Source organism: Cygnus olor, chromosome 19, assembly GCF_009769625.2.
Source record: "Cygnus olor isolate bCygOlo1 chromosome 19, bCygOlo1.pri.v2, whole genome shotgun sequence".
In the NCBI taxonomy this organism is placed as follows: Eukaryota; Metazoa; Chordata; class Aves; order Anseriformes; family Anatidae; genus Cygnus; species Cygnus olor.
This window is the reverse complement of record NC_049187.1, coordinates 6,145,219-6,162,469: the sequence shown is the minus strand read 5'-3', so window position 1 is coordinate 6,162,469 and position 17,251 is coordinate 6,145,219. Positions and strand designations below refer to the sequence as shown.

Here is a 17,251-nt window from a genome sequence, read left to right as displayed (position 1 = left end):
AATGTTCCTCAGCCCCATCTCCCAGGCTGTCCAAGCAGGGCTGGAAAGCAGCACAAGGAAGCAGAGCTCCTGCCTCGGGCCCAGGAGAGGTACCCTTTGCTGCTCCAAAATCAGCAGCCGAGATGGTAAAAGCCTTCTGCATGAGCAGGGGGGAGAGAGGAACGGGGCTGGCAGTGAGCAGGATAGGGCCTCCCTTGCTACAGCGGTCACTTCCCATCCCACTCTGCTGAGAGAAGGAAAACACCCTCAATAAATAAATAAATACACAAAATAAAACACCAGGGGCGGGGGAAAAGGGGAAAACCCCATCACTAAGCGCATCTGGCTGGATGGCACCGCAGCTGAGCAGCAGGAACAGCAAACAGCAGAGCCCACAGCAACAGCACCGGGAGCCGTGGGGCGGGTGGTTTATAGGCCAAAAAGTGGCTTTATAAAGCCGGATCTTTAAATATTTGCTCCAACGTGCCTTCCAAGTCACATCTGCTGCAGCAGTTAAACGCTCGCCATCCTCGCACGTGGCCGGCTCCGGCACAGCACGCAGCGACCCCTGCCCCGGGGCGAGGGGTCCCCAGGGGCTGAACGGGGAGCACCGGGGTCCTGAGGCTCCAGGACCCTAATTCGAGAGACAGAGCAGCTTTGGATCTCGGCCACGCAGTGGGATTAGAGGCTCCAAGAGGTAACGTCCCTGTGGGGGAGAGAGGGGGCTGGGGCCAGGCACAGCGGTGCAGAGCCCGGACCCAGCGTGCCCAAACACCGGCGTTTCCATTCAAACCCAGACCCATCCTCCCCAGGCTGTGTAAGAAACAAACGTAGCACAAGCAGCTTCCCCGCTGACTTCCAGCACATCAAAAAGAAACACGAGGAGGCCGAATTCCTCCCAGTGCCACACAGAGCCCAGCCTGGATGCCTCTGGGCTTCACAGAGCCCTGCTGAAATCCCGTGGGCTTTCCGAGCATCTCCGGCAGCGCAGAGGAGGCAGGAGAAGACCTCAGCTGAGCCGGGCAGGAGGGAGGAATTAGGGCCTGGGCACCCAGAAGGTGCTGGAGGTGCAGAGCAAGGAGACCCCAAAAATGCTGTGGATGCACGTTAGTGCCTGCTTTCCTGCCAGAGAAAGGGCCAAGAGCAGGGATGCGCGCAGGAGGGGACAGGCAGCCAAGAAGAAACAGGAGGCAATGGGAAGAGGGGCTCAAGGGGTCTGCGTGAGAGGTGGGGGAGCAGGGGACATCCCTGAGTCCAGCAGGATGATCCATGCCCCAGCCATTGCTGCCCGCCCCTTACCAAGGCTTTTTGCCGGGTTTTCTACCTCTCATCTCCTTCCCTTCCCATGCATGGGGGCTCTGCACGGAAACTCCCCCAGTCCTTTCGCAAAAGCAGCAGCCTCCAGCTCCACACAGCTCCAGGATGTCCCTCCCTGCTCCTGGCAAAGGATTTTGGGGTGACCAGAGACTGTCTACAGCCCCCCCTCAGCTCCTGCTGCCTGGCTGCACCATAGAGGGACAGGGTTTGGGATTTTGCTGGTGCTGGGCTGGGAGGAGGCGCCTGACCGAGCCCTTCTGGGGCATCAGCATGGGCAGAAAGCTCGCCTCGATGCCTGGAGGAGCCAGGAGGACTCCAGCCACCCCGGGGCCAAACACGCTCATTTGCCTACAAGGAGCCTGAAGGTGCCTCTGTGGCACAGGGGAGCAGCATCCAGGCTGCTTCATTTTCCTGCTCTTCTCCTGCCCTGCCCCTTGGCTGGGGCACAGGAGCCTTCCCCTCCTCGCTCCATGCTGCCGAGCAGCCTCCAGCTCCCCAGCTCTAAAAAAAAATAAAAATATGTTTCTTCCCACTCCCTTTGCACCGGATCCGCTGAGCAGCTCGGGAGCAGGCAGCATGAAAGGTACTGACAAAATAAAGTTGGATTGTACTGCATTATTGAAAAAGTGACCTCCAGTGGTCAATAAAGCCTTTGCCCACCGTTTCCAGGCAGCGGTGCCTGTTGTCAGCCTCTGTCTCGGTTCAGCGGGACGGCGCTCCGTCTCTCCCAGTCCCAGCTCCCACGGGTGGCTCGTTAAAACTCGGAGCCCGCACTTTGGTAACGAGGAGCTCGGAGCCCGTTAATGCACGGCTGCAAGCACGAATGCAAACGGGCTGCAGGCAGGAGAGCGGCGTGCCGGCAGACGTGTCCCCCAGCCCTGCAGCTGGCTCCGGGCAGAAGCGTGGGGTCTGATCAGGGAAGCTGGCAGGAGGAGCGGTTCGAGGAGAAGGCTTTTTGGGGTTTTACTGCAAACCTTCAGCCACACAGCACGGGGAGAGAGAGAGAGAGGGGAAATTCAAGGGATGCCGAGCTCAGCAGCTGGAGCAGGAGGAGGCAATGGAACCAGCGCAGGTGGCACACAGGTTCCCCTCCTCTGCGCCACCATGTTCCTGCTCCTTTCATGTTTGATTTCTAGGAACAATTGCACAAGCAGCTTCCTCCTTCCCTCCCCTCCGCCCAGCCTCGCGAGGAGGTTAACCCCGGCTGGAGCAGGAACAGCCCACCGGCAGCACCCCTCTCCCAGCACGGGACCTCCCCTGGGACCAGCAGAGGCTGCTCCCCTCCGTGTCGCACATGGAGAGGTGTGGGCACACAGCTGGGGGCTCCAGGTGAGGTTTTTCTCATTGGGATTAGCTCCAGGTAGGGCCCAGCTGCAAGAAGTTGAGCTGCTCATCGCGTTAGGAGGGAACAGCGAAGGATTTTGCATCCCCCAGAGAAACGGAGGGAAGGACGGAGGGAAGGCCCTAAAGCAGGCTGGCTTTTTAGGCTCCCCCTCATTTGCCAGTGCCCACATGGCAAGGGATGTCCCCGTCCCTCCCATTTTGTGGAGGAACACAACAGCAGCCTTCTGCTCCGAGTCCTGCGCCACCTCAGGACCAACACCGCTCGGGGACGACGCTGTCCCACCTCGTCCATGATCTGGGCAAGAGCAAGGAACGGCCCCAATGCCTTCACAAGCCAGGCTAGGTTGGGAATTGCTCCCACACCTTGGCAGGACCCGCCAAGGCTCAGCCATCACTGGCAGGACCCGTCAGGCTCAGCCACACAGCATCCTTTTCTCCCCCGAGAGATGAGGACATGCCGTACCCTAGGAGTACAAGTCAAGGCAGGATTTGGGATGCCAAAGGCAGCCAGGTTCACCCCTCTATAGCTTTGACATCAAACCTACAGTCTAAAGCCAGGACCCACGGCTGGGTGAGGTGAGGGACAGGGTGGGTGGTGGCACCGTCACCAGTGCCCCTCGGAGCTGCACCAGCCCCCAGCACATGCCCAGGCCCCACATCCAACCTCGTGTCCACATCCCCATCCCCAGCAGATCGGGTCTATCCGGCGATCCTGGGCCAAAGTTACAGCTTTTCAGCTTCAAGCTTTAGGAGTTTTAAACAAGTCCAAGCCTCGCATCCTGGATCGAGCTGCCTTTTGGCTCACCCAAGCCCCAGCGGGCGCTGAACCAGACAGGCAGGACCAGAAAACCTTCCCGTCCTACCTCCGCAGCGAGGCTGCACGCCCAGCCTGCCCCTGGGGTACCCGGCTGGCGGGCGGAGCGAGGCTTTGTTCTTCGAGGCAGCCTCATCCCACAGCCCTCCGTCAGCGGGGCTGGATCCTGGCTCCCAATTCCACCCAAGGTCGGGCCCTTCCCAAGGGGGACACAGCTGGGGAGGGAGGGGACACCTGCAAGAGGGGGCCAATTCGGGGCCACCACGCACCAAGCAGCCAGAAGCAAGCTGCAGGGGCTGCTCCCTTTTCTGTGCTTCCCTCCTGCCCCTGCAAACCCCTCTGGGTTTCACCTCGTGAGCGAGGCTCAGCCCGAAACCAGGCGGCAGCGGGGTTGCACCTGCACGTGGGAGTGAGTCAGAGCCGGCCAGACACGCGCAGGGTGCTCCCCCAGCCCCTTCCAGCCTCTGCCTCCCTGACGTGCCCTCACCAGCAGCTTAAAAAAGGATTTTTTTCCTCTTTTTTTTTTTTGTTTTTGTTTCCCCCTTCTTTTATTTTCTTTTTCTGCCCCCATTTTTTTTTTCGCCTGTCTTCAGTCCTCCTAGCGGGTGGGGAAAACCCCTGGTGTCAGACTTCAAAAGGGAAGGCTGCCTTTGCACCGGCACTCACGGCCGGGGCTCAGCCCAACCGCAGGCTCCTGCCAGCACCCACAGCAGGGCACCCCGCGCTGGGTCACCCCGCCAGGGGGGTGCTCCTGGAGGACGCAGCAATGCCCGCTGCCTCCCCTGCCCAAGCCCCTTCCAGCAGGGGACGTCGGTTTGTCCATCCGTCCACCCACAGCTTGGTCTCGGTGCTCTGGGAGAGCCCAAGGTGAGAGGAGGGTCAGGACGTGAAGCCCTGTTCCCGGATTTGTAGGGTCAGCGTTCAGCCCCCTGCCAGCAAGCCCACCCCAACAGGCAGGGCTGCAGGAAAGGAGCTTGGCAGGAGGGGGAGGAAAGCCCATGCCTTCTCCCTGCTCAGCAGCACATCCCCATAGCAGCACCGTGGCACGAAGCAGCGCTGCCACCCGCCCCACGAGACATCTCAGTGGGGCAGCAGGCTCCGAGGATGCTTCACACCAGATTTTGCTTTGGGCATTTGGATTTCACTCCCAGTCCAGGTGATTTTTGCGAGAGGGTGCCCAGCCACACAGGGCAGAGGAAGAGACAGGGTGAAGACCAGCACAGAGGCACGAGATACACTCTATTCTGCAACCAAAAACCCAGCTGGGCTGGAACACTGGGGGCAGCTCATCCTCTCCAAGGGCTTCAATGGATAGGAACAACTAGACCAAGCCGTCCGCCCCAAACCCACAGTGCCACACAGAGCCCGGTGCTCTCCGCACACCTCAGAGCCAAACGGGGCACCGGAGCCCCCCAGCCCACAGGCAGCAGCCCCACCAACTCCTCCTTCACCTCTCCTGGCTGCCAGGTAGCAGAGCGGGGCAGCTGGAACCCGGTGCTGTCACAACAAACCTGTTTTCTTTCCCCCAATTCACCTGCAACAAAGACAACCGGGCGCACAGACAGTCGGAGGGGACATGGCATCTGTTTGATTTCCCATTGTCCTCCTGAATAGGATGCTCAAGCCTATTCACAGCTGATTTGGGTCTGGTTTTGGTGGCGTTTGAGACCCTCATGGGGAGATGAGCTCCTGCTGCAGAGGAGCTGCCAGGAGCCAAAGCAGCAGGGTTGGGAGCCTGGATGGTGCTGGGAGGCGAGTCCAGAAACCCATACAGCAAGGGGAATGGGGGGGCTCGGAGCTGGGGAGACAAAAAAACCCTGTGCTCACACCACGAGCCCACATTTAGAGATAGGAAAGAGATTCACTCCCTGCCAGGAGCAGAGAGAAACACCAGGGTTACCCGGGCGGCATTCTGCTGAAAGGCAACGAGCAGGAGCGTGGGAGGCTGCGTCGCTGCTCCCTCCCCGGAGGAAAGGGCAGAGTTTTCAGCAAGGAAAAGCTGTCCCTGCTTGGTAGCCGTGCTAGGGAGGGATGGGAGTGTCGGACGGGGAACGCCACAGCCTCCCCTGCCACCCAGGGATGTCACAGGGCAGCGCTGACACCCAAAGTGACCCTCAGCACCTCTGGCAGTGTGCCTCTGCCAGCCATCACCTTGCAAACACAAACCTTGGTCCTGCCCTCTCCATCGGGTGCCCAGCTGAGCTTCAGCAGAAATGCACCCTGTGTATAACCTGGAAAAAAAGCCCTTTTTGATTGCATTTGCCTTCCGCTGTCCCTCCAGGTAGACAGGACCGCGTTAGCGCCCCAGCACGCTGATGGGGTGAAGGATGCTTTGAGCAGCACCCGCTGCAATGGAATAAGGCTCTGCTCCAGGACTGCTGGGACAAACCCAGCTCAGGAAGCCCCAAGAAGTCCCCCAGCAGCCCCCCAGCACCCCTCGGCAGGGTTTTCCACTGCAGGACCTGGGCAGGAGGCCAGGAGCTGAGGGAAGGGGGCTGCCACCCCCCCCGGCCTGCGAGCCAAGGGGGACGCACGTGACGAGGCGCTGGCTTGGATTTCCAAGCCCTGCCACGGCACCAGCTGCTCCTGCCCGTCCCTTCACCCCCAGAGAGGCCCGCAGATTGGGTTTCCCGAGCGGATACATCCAGGTGAGTCCCCGCAGACCTGGCCAACGTCCCCCTGTCCCCAGCCATCCCAGGGAGATGCTGGTCCTGCCCTGCACGGGCGAGCACCGGAGCAGCCCCGCGGGGGCGAAGGCAGCCGGGGCTCTGCGCCCCCGCCAGCACCGGGGATGCGAGCGCGGCGCTGGGCAGGGACTCGCCCAGGCAGAAACTAGATCTGGGCTGCTCCAGGACCAAAAATAACCCGCCAGCTGCCCGGGAAGAGACGCCCAGATCACACACGTGTCAGGAGGGGAGTCATCTGCACCCACCTTGGGGGGTAACGGGGGCAGCACGGCTCTCGGCACCATTCGGTGGGTAGCAGCAGCGCAAAACAGCCTGCAGGTAATTTTGGGGAGCAAAGCAGCAGACGGATAACACCCCCAGGGCCCTGTCCTCCATCTGGGGATGAGCTGCAATGCCTCGGAGCTGCGGAGACCCCAGTGCAGCTGTGCCAAGGAGCAGAGATCCCTGCTCCTTCCTTCCCTCCCTCCTCTCGTCCCAAAAGAGGCGGCAACGGGGAGCCCGGAGGACCAGCACATTTGTGCTGGGTAAGAGGGTGTTCCTCCACACCCCGCTGCAGCTGTGGGGACGTGCAGAAGCAACATTTACCAAGGAAAGCCTCCCAACATGAGCAGAGGTTCCTGGTGCTCGGAGCAGGCTGGAGAAGATGGAGGAGAAAAAACAGATGTGCAAAACAAAGCAAAGGCAACGTGCTCCCTTCACTTCCCATCCCAGCACCCTGCCAGAGGACACAAACCACAAGCTGCTGCTCCTCAAAAACCACAAAGCAAGAGCCTTGATCCGCACAGCTTTCAGGACAGAGCTCTTTGTCCTTTGGGTTAGCTGTGATGTCCTCCCAGGGGACGGGAGCGATGGGGGCACAGCATCCAGAGCTGCCTCGGGGGTGAACGCGGGCTGTTGGACCCCATAAAAAACCACCTGCTGGGCAGACAGGAGTTACCACATCCCACACACATCCCACCAACAAAAGGGGCAGAGAACAAAACACTCAGTCACCAAAAACCTCTGCTACCAGCACTGGAGAGGTACAGTTCCTTCTCCAGGATTCCCTGGTACTCCGTCACTCAAGGACACTTTCCCTGAGGGATGTTCCCAAGCAAGGGCACAGGTTTTCCATCATCAGAAAAATGTGATTGTCCAGCTGTCATAATTACATGAGGATCACCACCCGTACTGGCGTGCAGGGTTAGGCTGAACTAGAGAAACAGCCGATAACATTTCTGCACCAACCCATGCTTCCAGCAGCCATTTTCCCCTGATCTTCCCCCAGTATTTCCACTTTTCCTGCTTTCTCCTGCCAGCAAAGCACCTGCAATATGAGAGATTTCAAGACCTGTCACCTCAAAGCAGGTCAGCACCTGCCTCAAAATGCAGGCAAGGACCAGACAGACCTGGCACGAGTTGCTCAGAGCCCCGTTTTCACCGGCGTACCAAATGCACCAGCAGTGCTCATCACCAAATACCGGTACCGCAGCCCAAGGGAGGGCATTCACGGGGCACACCTTGTGGAACAGCTCCATAAAATGGGGCCGAGCCCCTGGCAGGTACGAGCCGACCTCAAGGGGAAGGCAGGAGGCTTTCCAGGCAGCCCTGGGAGGGGAGCTGGCAAGAGCAGCGCGAGGGCGCAGCGCTGCGGGATGCCAGCGCTTGCATCCACCCGCAGCCTCCCGGGGCTGTGCACGGGATCGGGGCTGCTCCCACTTCCCCGGGCAGGAGGAGACAAGCAGGGAGCTCGGCACTCCTGGAGTTTCCGTTCTCTTCCCTGCCCTGGTGAGGGAAGAAAGCAGCGAGCGCTGAACAAGTCCGGGGCTGTCAGCTGCCCGGCACCCTCGGCAGTGCTGCCCACGCCAGCGCCACGCTCCTCCGCTTCCTTCCTCCTTCAGCATCGCCGCGGAGAGAGCGGGAGCGGCTCTGCTTCCCCAGCCCGGGGGCAACGGGAGCTGGGGAAGGATGGAGCAGGTTCCTTGCAGCTTCCCAGCCCTGCCGTGCTGCACCGGCCAGAGGGGACGTCTCCCTCCTGCTGCCCCAGCTCCTGGCAGCAACGGCCAGGGAGGAAACCCCTGCACAGGGCTGTCCTGGGAAAGGTTGGATGGAAGAGGAGGCTCCTGCTTTGAGGTGAAACCAGGATGTTCTGGTGCTTCCCAGCTCCATCACCAGTTCCCTGCAATGGTTTGGGCAGAGCTGCTCCATGCAGGTCCTGCTGCTGGCAGGGGCGAAGCCGCGAGCCCACCTCGCACGCCTGGACCCTGCTCTCTGCACCTCACCAGGCTCCGCGCAGCTCCGAGCCAGCCTCTGGTTGTCATCAATGAAATCTTCCGGGTGGGAAGCTTTAGAGCCTGGCACTGCTCGCTCTGCACAACTCAGCATCAGGGAGAAAACCCTTAACTCTGCTCTCCGGTGCAGGTCCTCAAAGCGTCCACCTGGGATTGACCCTCGGCATCCCAAAGCACCGAGCAGTAGCTCAGGCACACAAGGAAAGCAGGAGCTCCACGTTGGTGCTCGGCGCCATCTAAAAGCCTTTTATTTCATTCAGCTTGCTCTCTCATCTCAAGCTAGCCACCAATACCTTGGGAAACCCAAGCTAGAGAGACTCAGGATTTATTTTTGAGAGCTTAACATCCATTACGCTCTTAAAAAATTTATGCCCTTAAGCATCTCCACGGTGGCTGCTGAACACCCATTAAAAAAAATTTCATCCGTTGCTTAAGCCTGACGAGTCTCACCTTCGAGAGATACCCGTGGAGTCCTGGCAACACGCTCAGCTTGAGCCCTGGGCTCCTCAGACCTGACGCAAACAGCCCTGGGAAAGATGTTGTCCCCCCCGGAGGGCGAGACCCCCGAGGAGAGGTTACGTCCCAGAGCAACCGCTTGGCTGCAGGTGGCTGCGGCAGGACAGCTCGATGCGTCGGTTGGAAATGCAATTAACTTCAACGTGCAGGGGGATAAGGGAAAAACTGAGCTTCCTATGGATGGCTCTTAACTCCCCCAGCAATGCTAGCCCAGCGATGTTATCCCCATTCCTTTTCTGCCCTTTCTAGAGGGGGAAAAGTCCCCTCCAGGCTTGCGAACAGCGGTGTGCTGGGACAGACACGCACCGGGAGCTGTTTGCAAACAGCTTCACCTCCAGGACCCCAACCCCCAGCTCCTGCTGCCTCCCCCGGGGGCTGCATTTCACCCTTTGGGCCTTTCGCTCCAACATCAGAGCGAGACGGGGCTGGGCTCTGTTTGGGAGCGGGATGCAGGCGCCGAGGAGCAGGGCTGTGTCAGAAGCAATCAGCTCGGGGAGCGCGGCGGGGCGCGCACCTTGGCAGGCACCGGCACAGGCTCCTCCGAGGCACCCGCTGCCACGCAGCCATCGCAACGCGTTAGGCGGCCGGTCCGAGACTCCCAAGGAGCAGGCAAGGGGTGAAAAGCAAAAAGGAACGAGCAGCAGAGCTAGGCAGGTGCCTGCAGGGGAGCTTTCTGTGCTCTCCCCCACCGGAGAGCTCCACCAGGTCCCCACGCAGCCCGTGACGCCCTCCCACAAGCTGTGTCAGGGCTCAGAGCCTCACAGGTGGGTCCCCCAGGCATCTTTTCCCACTCCACTGCTCCCTCCTGCACAGCAGGGGCCTGGTGCAGATTCTGCAGCAGCCCAGATCTCTTTTCCACCGCCCTCAGCGTGCCCAAGAGATCTCAGCTGCGCGGGTGGCGATCCAGCAGCCAGGTCCTGGCACCACAGGTCCCTCCGCAGCTCCGGAGAGCTTCAGCCCGTCTGCTCCCGGCAAGCCAGCCATGCAGCAGGAGCTTTCTGCACCCCGGGGGAAGATTTCATCCGCTCTGGCTGAGGATTTCACCCAGGCAACCCCGATTCCCAGCTACAGCAGGGCCAGCGCGGGCTGGAAGCAGCACGGACACGAGCCTGAACTCCCGGCAAATCCAGCTGGAGCCTGGGCCCAGACAGGACCCGACGTGCCCAGTGCTGACTCCAACACCTGCACCCGGGAAGGAAAAAGGATCTAACGCAGCCCCTCGGCAGGGAAGCACCCCCCCAGCACCCCAGGAGAGAAAGCCTGGGCTGCGACCAGCGGGCTCAGCGCTGCCCCAACCCTCCCCTTGCCTTCAGGCCAGCAGGAGCCCGCGATGAGCTGCGGCGCGTGGCCACGGGCAGGCCAGGACCACCTGCCCCAGAGCATGGCTCAGCACCAGCCCGCTCGGCTGCCAGCTCCCCGCAGCACCCCAGCCCTCCTGCCAGGCGTGTTTCGGTGGCAACTCCAGCTTTTCCAGCCACTGAGGCTCCCATGGCACGCTCCAGCAGCCCCTCTCCGGCACATTTTTTTTTTTTTTTTTTTTTCATTTCCACAATTCCAGCCCCTCTGCTGCAGCTCGGAAGCGAGGGGCAGAGCAGCTGGAGGCAACCGGGTGCCAGCGGATGGCTGGACGGCTCTACCAGGACCGGCATTTCACAGACAACCCCATCCCATTATGGGCTCCGCACCCAGGTGCTGGTCCCACCGTGTGCCCCGCTGCCAACCCCAGCCCTCACCCCTCGCCCTCCAGGGGTGGGAGCTTTGCTCTCAGCTCCCCCCGGGGCCTCGTGAGCTGCCTGGAGGTAGCCACTGGCCGGGAGCCAGGCGAGCCGCGGTGGCTTTCGTGTGGGTGTCTGGCTGGGCACACGCCAGGGCCGGGCTGGCTGGAGGCACCGTGTGCCAGACTGCCTTACGCCGGGGGGGGGGGGCGGAAAAAATCCCCGGGTCACGGCCGTGCCACGAGAAACGCGCACGGCTGCCCACGGTGCTGCTCCCTGCCTCTCTGCGGAGCTTTTTATCCGCAGGACTGCCGAGCGGGGATGTTCCCTGCGAGGAAACGGCCTCGGCACCGATTTTGCTCGGCCCTGGGAGCACCGGAGGATGCTCGGAGGAGGATGCTCCGAGGGGATGTGGGAACAGCCCAACGGCGAGGCCACCGGTGGTGCCCAGGCGCCGAAGGAGTTACGGAGCCCGTTAATCCCAAAGGCCACGCGAGTGATTTTTTATCTTTAAAAAGCCCACGGCCCGGGTTGCGCGGCTCCGCTAGGGAGCTCGCTCGGGCGCAGCCACTGCTCCTTTAAGGTATTTAACAACAAAGTGGGTGAAGGCGCTGGCTCCTCCCCGAGCCCGTACATCCCCTCCGGGTCCCCCGCCCCAGCCACCGGTGACAGCGGGGACCCCACAGCGGGCCCGGGGACTACCAGTCCCGGCATCCCCCCAGCACTTCGCTCCCTGCCGGGGATTGTAGTCCTCCGGCCATCCATCCGTCCGTCCGTCCATCTGTGGGCATGGCAAGGCCACGCTGCTCCCCAGCTGCAAGAGCTGTGCGGGGGGAAAGTTGCCATTTCCATTCTGCTTCACCACCCTGGAGCCCCGTATCAGCTGGCTGCACACACTTTGGGGCACTCCCCAAAAGACGGGACCCCCACCGTGCCCGGGTCCCAGAGCCCAGGCAGGTCCCACGTGCTGTCACAGCCTCCACACCCCATCCGAGCCGTGGCTCCAACTTTAATAGGATTTTTGCTCAACCCACCCGCCCCAACCGTGCTCCTTGGGGGCTTGGCAGGCAGGGGGAGAGGGGAAGGACCCGCTGCGGGGGCTGCTCCCAGTGCCAAGCATCGCTGCTGGCACCCCGAGCCCCTGGGGATGGGCAATTCCCATCGGGGCCAGACGCTGCCAGCACAGCGGGACGGGCCCTGCCCTGCCCAGGTTAGCACCTCCAAACCACCAGACAGGACGGGTGGGAGGGGACGCGGAGGCAGAGAGACACGATCAGCCCTAGATCACAGGCGCTGGATAACGCCCAGCTCCCCGAGCTCCTCCAAGGGCTCGCTGGTCCCGTCGGCGGCAGGGAGCCCGGCTGCAAAGCCCGCTCGGTCCCCGGCGGGTCGCATCCTGCTCCGGCTGGGATGGAGCTGCGGGTAGCAGCCCTCCTTGGTGCTGGAGGCTTTGCAGTTAGGGTAGGGGCTGTGCTCAGCAGTTAGATGAGGTTGCTATCAGGTACCACAGCCCTGGCTGCCTAGGGCACCCCACCCTCCTGGCAGCGATGATCCAGGGGCAGCAGCGAGTTCCCCAGGCAGCTCCAGGATGCCAAGAGCACCCCCCAGCTCTGCACTGAGCCCCCCGATCAGATTCGCTTTCTCCAAGGACCCTGTGCTCCTGTCCACAGCCTCCGGTGAAACCCACACCAGGGAGCCGGCCCCAAATGCAGCAAAAAACTCTGAGGGCTTTTCTTTTGTATTTCCCCTGTGACGATGCACAGACACTAGCAGGGAGAGGGAACCTGGCTGCTCTGCCCACAGCCAGATTGTGAGGACAGAGGCACAGTTCCCAGGCAGGAATGGAGCTCAGGGCTATCCTTTAGCCTGGCATTCACCTCTCCAGTGGCTCCAGATGATATTTGTTCCCTACCCTACCCCAAGAGACTCCACAGGTCACAGCATCCCCCCAGGAGTCACCCCACGGGCCATGGTTATAAGGCCACCAGGTGAGAGACCTGCCCTGAGCAATCCTAAGCCCCTGTCTCCAGACAACAACCCGTGCTGAGCACAGACGGACTGCATGGACAGCAGCACCCCAGATTTTCACCCCTGGGTCCAGGGGAGCACCCAGTCCGAGGTGCTTGCTGAGGGACTGGACACCAAACTTCATCCCCCCTCCCCAAAAAGGCAGCTCAAACCTGTAGCACCCAGTTTATCTTGTGGCTTTCCCATCCTGCAGCAGTTCTGCAGGGAGCCCACGTTCTCCAAACGCCAAAAACGAGGAGACGAGGCACCAGCAGAGACCAGCACAGCACGATGGGCTCACTGGAGAGCTGGGGAAGCGCCTGCAGCAGAAGCACCGCAATGCCACCGCTGCAGAGCATCACCCCAGTGGCTCTGGGTGCCAGGCGAGCCAAGCAAACCACGCAGGGACCAGCTGGGGTGCTGCAGCCTCCCCAGGAACACCCGCAGCTCTGCTCACACCAACAGCTCGTTTCCCCCAGCTCTAGCAAGGAACAGATCTGCTAACGCAGCCTGAGCTGTGGGAACAGCGAGCCAGCAGGAAAACGGTGCATGGGCTGAAAAAACAGCGACACAGGCAGGGACCCCCTCTTCTGCTGGGTCATCACCAGCCAGTATTTGCCCACTCATGGCAGGATCGTGTCGCAGAGAGGATCAGCAATAAGGTCCTGGTAGCAATCACCTCCCTAATGCCACCCTGCCAGGATTAGTCCAAGCGGGAGCCACGTAGCTCCTGCCAAGCACTGGAAGGGGCGCAGGAAGCACCAGCGCCGTCTGTAAGCACCGCCTTGGGCACTGGGCTGGGTCAGAGCCCGCTTGGCCGTGCAGCAGGGAGATGCCATAAAACAACGCCGTGGGAGCTCGCAGGTTCCTCCCATACCCTGCACAGCAGGGCCCAGGCCAGCGCACGACGCACAGCACCAGGGTGCCGCACAAATGGAGGAGATGAGTCAGTGAAGTTGGGGAGGGATGGATCGGATCAAAGTCCTGACCGCTTCTTCCATGCCCCGTGCTGCGGCGGTGTTTGGGAGGCATTACACAGCTCCCGGCTAAAAGCAAGGGGGGGGAATAATCCAATTAAAGCTTCTACAGCACGACTTCCACCCCATTTTCAGCAAGATTTTAAACAAGATATGTGACCCTGGATAAGACTGTCTTGCTGATGGGACCACAGCTGCGAGAAAGAGCTAACAGATACCATGGTGAGACGACAGCACACCCAATAAATACGGACGGACACACTGCCACCGAGGGCTGGTGGCTTCTGGAGCCGACGTGCCCCGTCCCCTGCGTGCTGCAGCCCCCACGAGCCCCACGCTGCGGTGCCACCAGGCTGCGTTGGTCCTGCTTGGCACAGGGGATGGAGCGGGCAGCCCAGCACCCAGAGCTCAGCCTGCGCCCTTGTTCTGGCTTGTTTCCCCACTAGCTTTGGGTGCCTGACTCGTAATAAGCGAGCCTGAAAAGCAGGCTCCTTTTCAGACATGCCAGGCACCCACAGCTCGAGCTCGCAGACGCGTCTCCGGGGAGGCAGGTTCCAGGTGCGCCCAAAAAAAACCCATGTTTCAGCCAACGCTTCCTCGTCTGCAAGCAGCTCGGCAGTGCCCGGGCCTGAGATCGAGGCTTAGGGGGAAATTGCTCTGTAGCAGCTAGTCTAATTGCACTGAAATTAGAAGATCAAGCAGTAAATTCACGTCTGCGTTCGTTGCTCGGGGTGGCAAAGACACACCAGGCAGCCTGCTCTCCCCGATCGCTGCAACAACTTTCGGGTTTCAGTGGGAAGGGAAGGAGGGGGTTAACAGAGGAGAGCGTTGCCAGTTGGAAGTGCTACCTAAAAAGGGTTTCTCCTGGTAGCTGAAGCAAAATGGTTTCTCTTGCCAGCTTGTTTACTCTGCAGCTGAGAGCCGCCGACCGCCAGGTTTGCTGCTGGAGCCCGCAGCAGCACGGATGGGCGCTGGCACCGGGACACCCGCGGGGCAGCTGCGCCCTGCTCAGCCCCACGGCTCCCCCAGGACCAGCATTGTGCAGGGGAAATGCACAGCTACAGCCCTCCAGGCAGCCCTGGGCCCTCCTTCCCTTTGGGGCAGTGATGGCACTCGCCATTTAATGGCCAGGTGAAAGCTGCAATTACGTTTAACCGAGGTGGTTCCAGACCAAACGGCCCCTCCAGCAGTAGGGTCCCTGGGGGCTTTTCCCATGGGAAGGACGCACAAACCCCAGCAGAGACCAGGGGCTGGGGATGTCGGACAGGACAGAGTGATTTTCCTGGGAGAGGCAAGCACTGAACAACCCCATCCTGCCCCGGCTTGCTGCTGCAGGGCCAGAAAACGGACAGGACTCGCTACCCTCTTCCAGAAGAGCAGAGCTCACAGTCATGTGCCGAGACAGGTATCGGCCAGTCTCCATCTCTGGCAGATTTCGGAGTTCCCAGGCCAAACAGGAGCAGCACAGCTCTTGCAGCACGCGGCCAGCCCCAGCTCCAGGATTAAAGCCACCGTGTCTGCGAACAAACCGCTCACGCTGCCAGCAGAGCCAGCCGGGAGGAGAGGCAGCAGGCAGCCGCCGCCGGCCTCGCCAGCAGCAAGAGTGCCCAGCAGCCAGCCAGAGGATCGGGCCTGTGTTTTATAGCCTGATATTAATTACCCAGAGCGGAATCTTATTTACATCGTCGTCTCCTAGAGGTTCCTACCGTGCTCTTGGGTTTTCTTGCTGCCACGAGGCTTTGCAGGCAGCTACAGCAGAGGGCACTTCTCTGGCAGGCAGAGCCAGCAGCATCCCCTGCAGCCGGGTGTCCCACGACACCCAAACAGCCCCGAGGACACACCACCCTAGGACGCAGCACCCTCTGCACCCCAATAAATGCAGCACCACTGCACGCAGAGCCCTGCAAAGTCCACCTGACCCTTTGGTTAAAGCCACAACCTTCAGCCAGCAGGGCCACGGGATGATTAAAACAAGGAGGGCCAGTGCAGGGCAGTGTCCCGAGGCCACGCTGCTTTCCGAGCCAAGGCAGGATGGTGAGCAGGAGCTCGAGGCAGAGGACGCTTGCCAGGACAATGTTTTGTGGCTGGCACCGTGCACGCTGCCCGAGCCACCCCGCAGCAGCCGGCTGACGAGCAATCCAGGCTCTCAGCCTGGACCACCAGGGCTGGAGTTTTACAGCTGGAGATGGTCCAGAGAGCAGCAAACGTGAGCTGGGTAAGGCAGCACACGCTGCCTGCATGGGTCAGCAGCAGCACTCACCGTCTTGGCTCCCCACTGCCCCGGGGGCCCCAGGAATGCAGCAAAGCCGCAGCCGGAGCTCAGCCTGCAGGCACCAACACCAGCAGGAACAGAGCCTTTGGTCCCTCTGAGCAAGAACAAAGCAGGGTCTAGACACAGAAACAGCCAAAACTCAGCATGATTTGCCCCAGGAGCCAGTCCTGTTCCACCAGATCGCCTCCTGAAGCTGCAGCACACCCTTGGGAAGGGCAACCTGCAGCAAGGAGGGTCTCCAAGGGAAGGAGACTAGCAGAGGAGAGAAAGTGCAATCCCACACCTCAAACGCTGCCCGCACCCACTGCCTTTATCTACAGCCCCGCTCTGGACAGGGCTGTGATTAGTTTCCATTTTGCAGATGAGGAAACCACAACATAAGGATCCTACAAGAGCTCGGTAATGCTCAGTGTCACTCACCCCAGTTTGCACAGCTGAGGGCAAACGATGAAGGCAGGTGCTCCACGAGCAAGGATTTACGCCAGCTGCCTCTCAGGGAACAACAAGCTGCCCCAGCCCAGCTGGGGTCCCACAGACCCTTCCACAGGGAGAAATCCCCCATGGCACTGGGCTTGCTCCCCTGCCCCTGGGCGAGGCCCACCAGACGCACAGGAGGATGCAGGAGAGCCGAGCCAGCAGAGCCCAGCCGAGCCCCTACAGATCCAGCCAGTACAGGGAGCCCCCAAAACCAAGGAGACCAGGGAGGGCAACCCAGTGCCCACCAGTGCCCCTACATTCAGGGGGCTGGGCTGCTCTAGGGGGCTTGGGGGGTTTTCTGCCCAACACACTGCTGACCACCTGCAGGCACGGGGTGATCACTGCTCAGGTACACACTCCAGCACCAGCTTTTCCATACCCCCATGCAAAAGCCATCGCCCACCCTACCCCAGGCAGCAAAGGGGGGACCCCCAGCGCTCCCCACAGCCCTTCTCCCACCCTGGTGTGGCAGCCCCCTCCCCAAGCATCCCCTGCCATACACCCACACCAGCTCTTACCTGCAGGCCAAGGGCAGCTCCCCCGTGCCAGGACAGCCTTCCTCACATACTGCTGCCTCTGGGGTGGGTGGGGGGGGGTCCCTGGGTGGCCAGATCTTTCAGCGGCAAGCACAGGGGCATCCCTTTAGTACCTCAAATGCCCCTACCCCATACGCCCCTTGTAGGGCACCCCTCAGAGCAGGGGCCATGCAAAACAGAGACTGCTGCATGCACCAAAGCAGGATGGGAGCCCTTAATTAGCAGACCCTGATTAACAACAACCCACACACGGTCCCCATTCCCGATTTGGGGTAAAAAGCAGTGGGATTGGAGCTCCTCCTAAGCAGTAACCAACACATGGCCCTGCTCCTAGGAGGGG

At 61.0% G+C, this 17,251-nt stretch overlaps 1 protein-coding gene across 1 annotated transcript in view; it reads right to left on the bottom strand.

Annotated features, from left to right (window-relative positions):
- Positions 1-17,020, bottom strand: part of LOC121057266 — a 109,173-nt gene extending 92,153 nt beyond the window's left edge. Inside the window, exon 1 of the mRNA XM_040531133.1 lies at positions 16,894-17,020. The gene's annotated coding sequence lies outside the window, so the exon portion shown is untranslated. The remainder of the gene's footprint in view (positions 1-16,893) is intronic.
- Between the last annotated feature and the right edge of the window lie 231 nt (positions 17,021-17,251).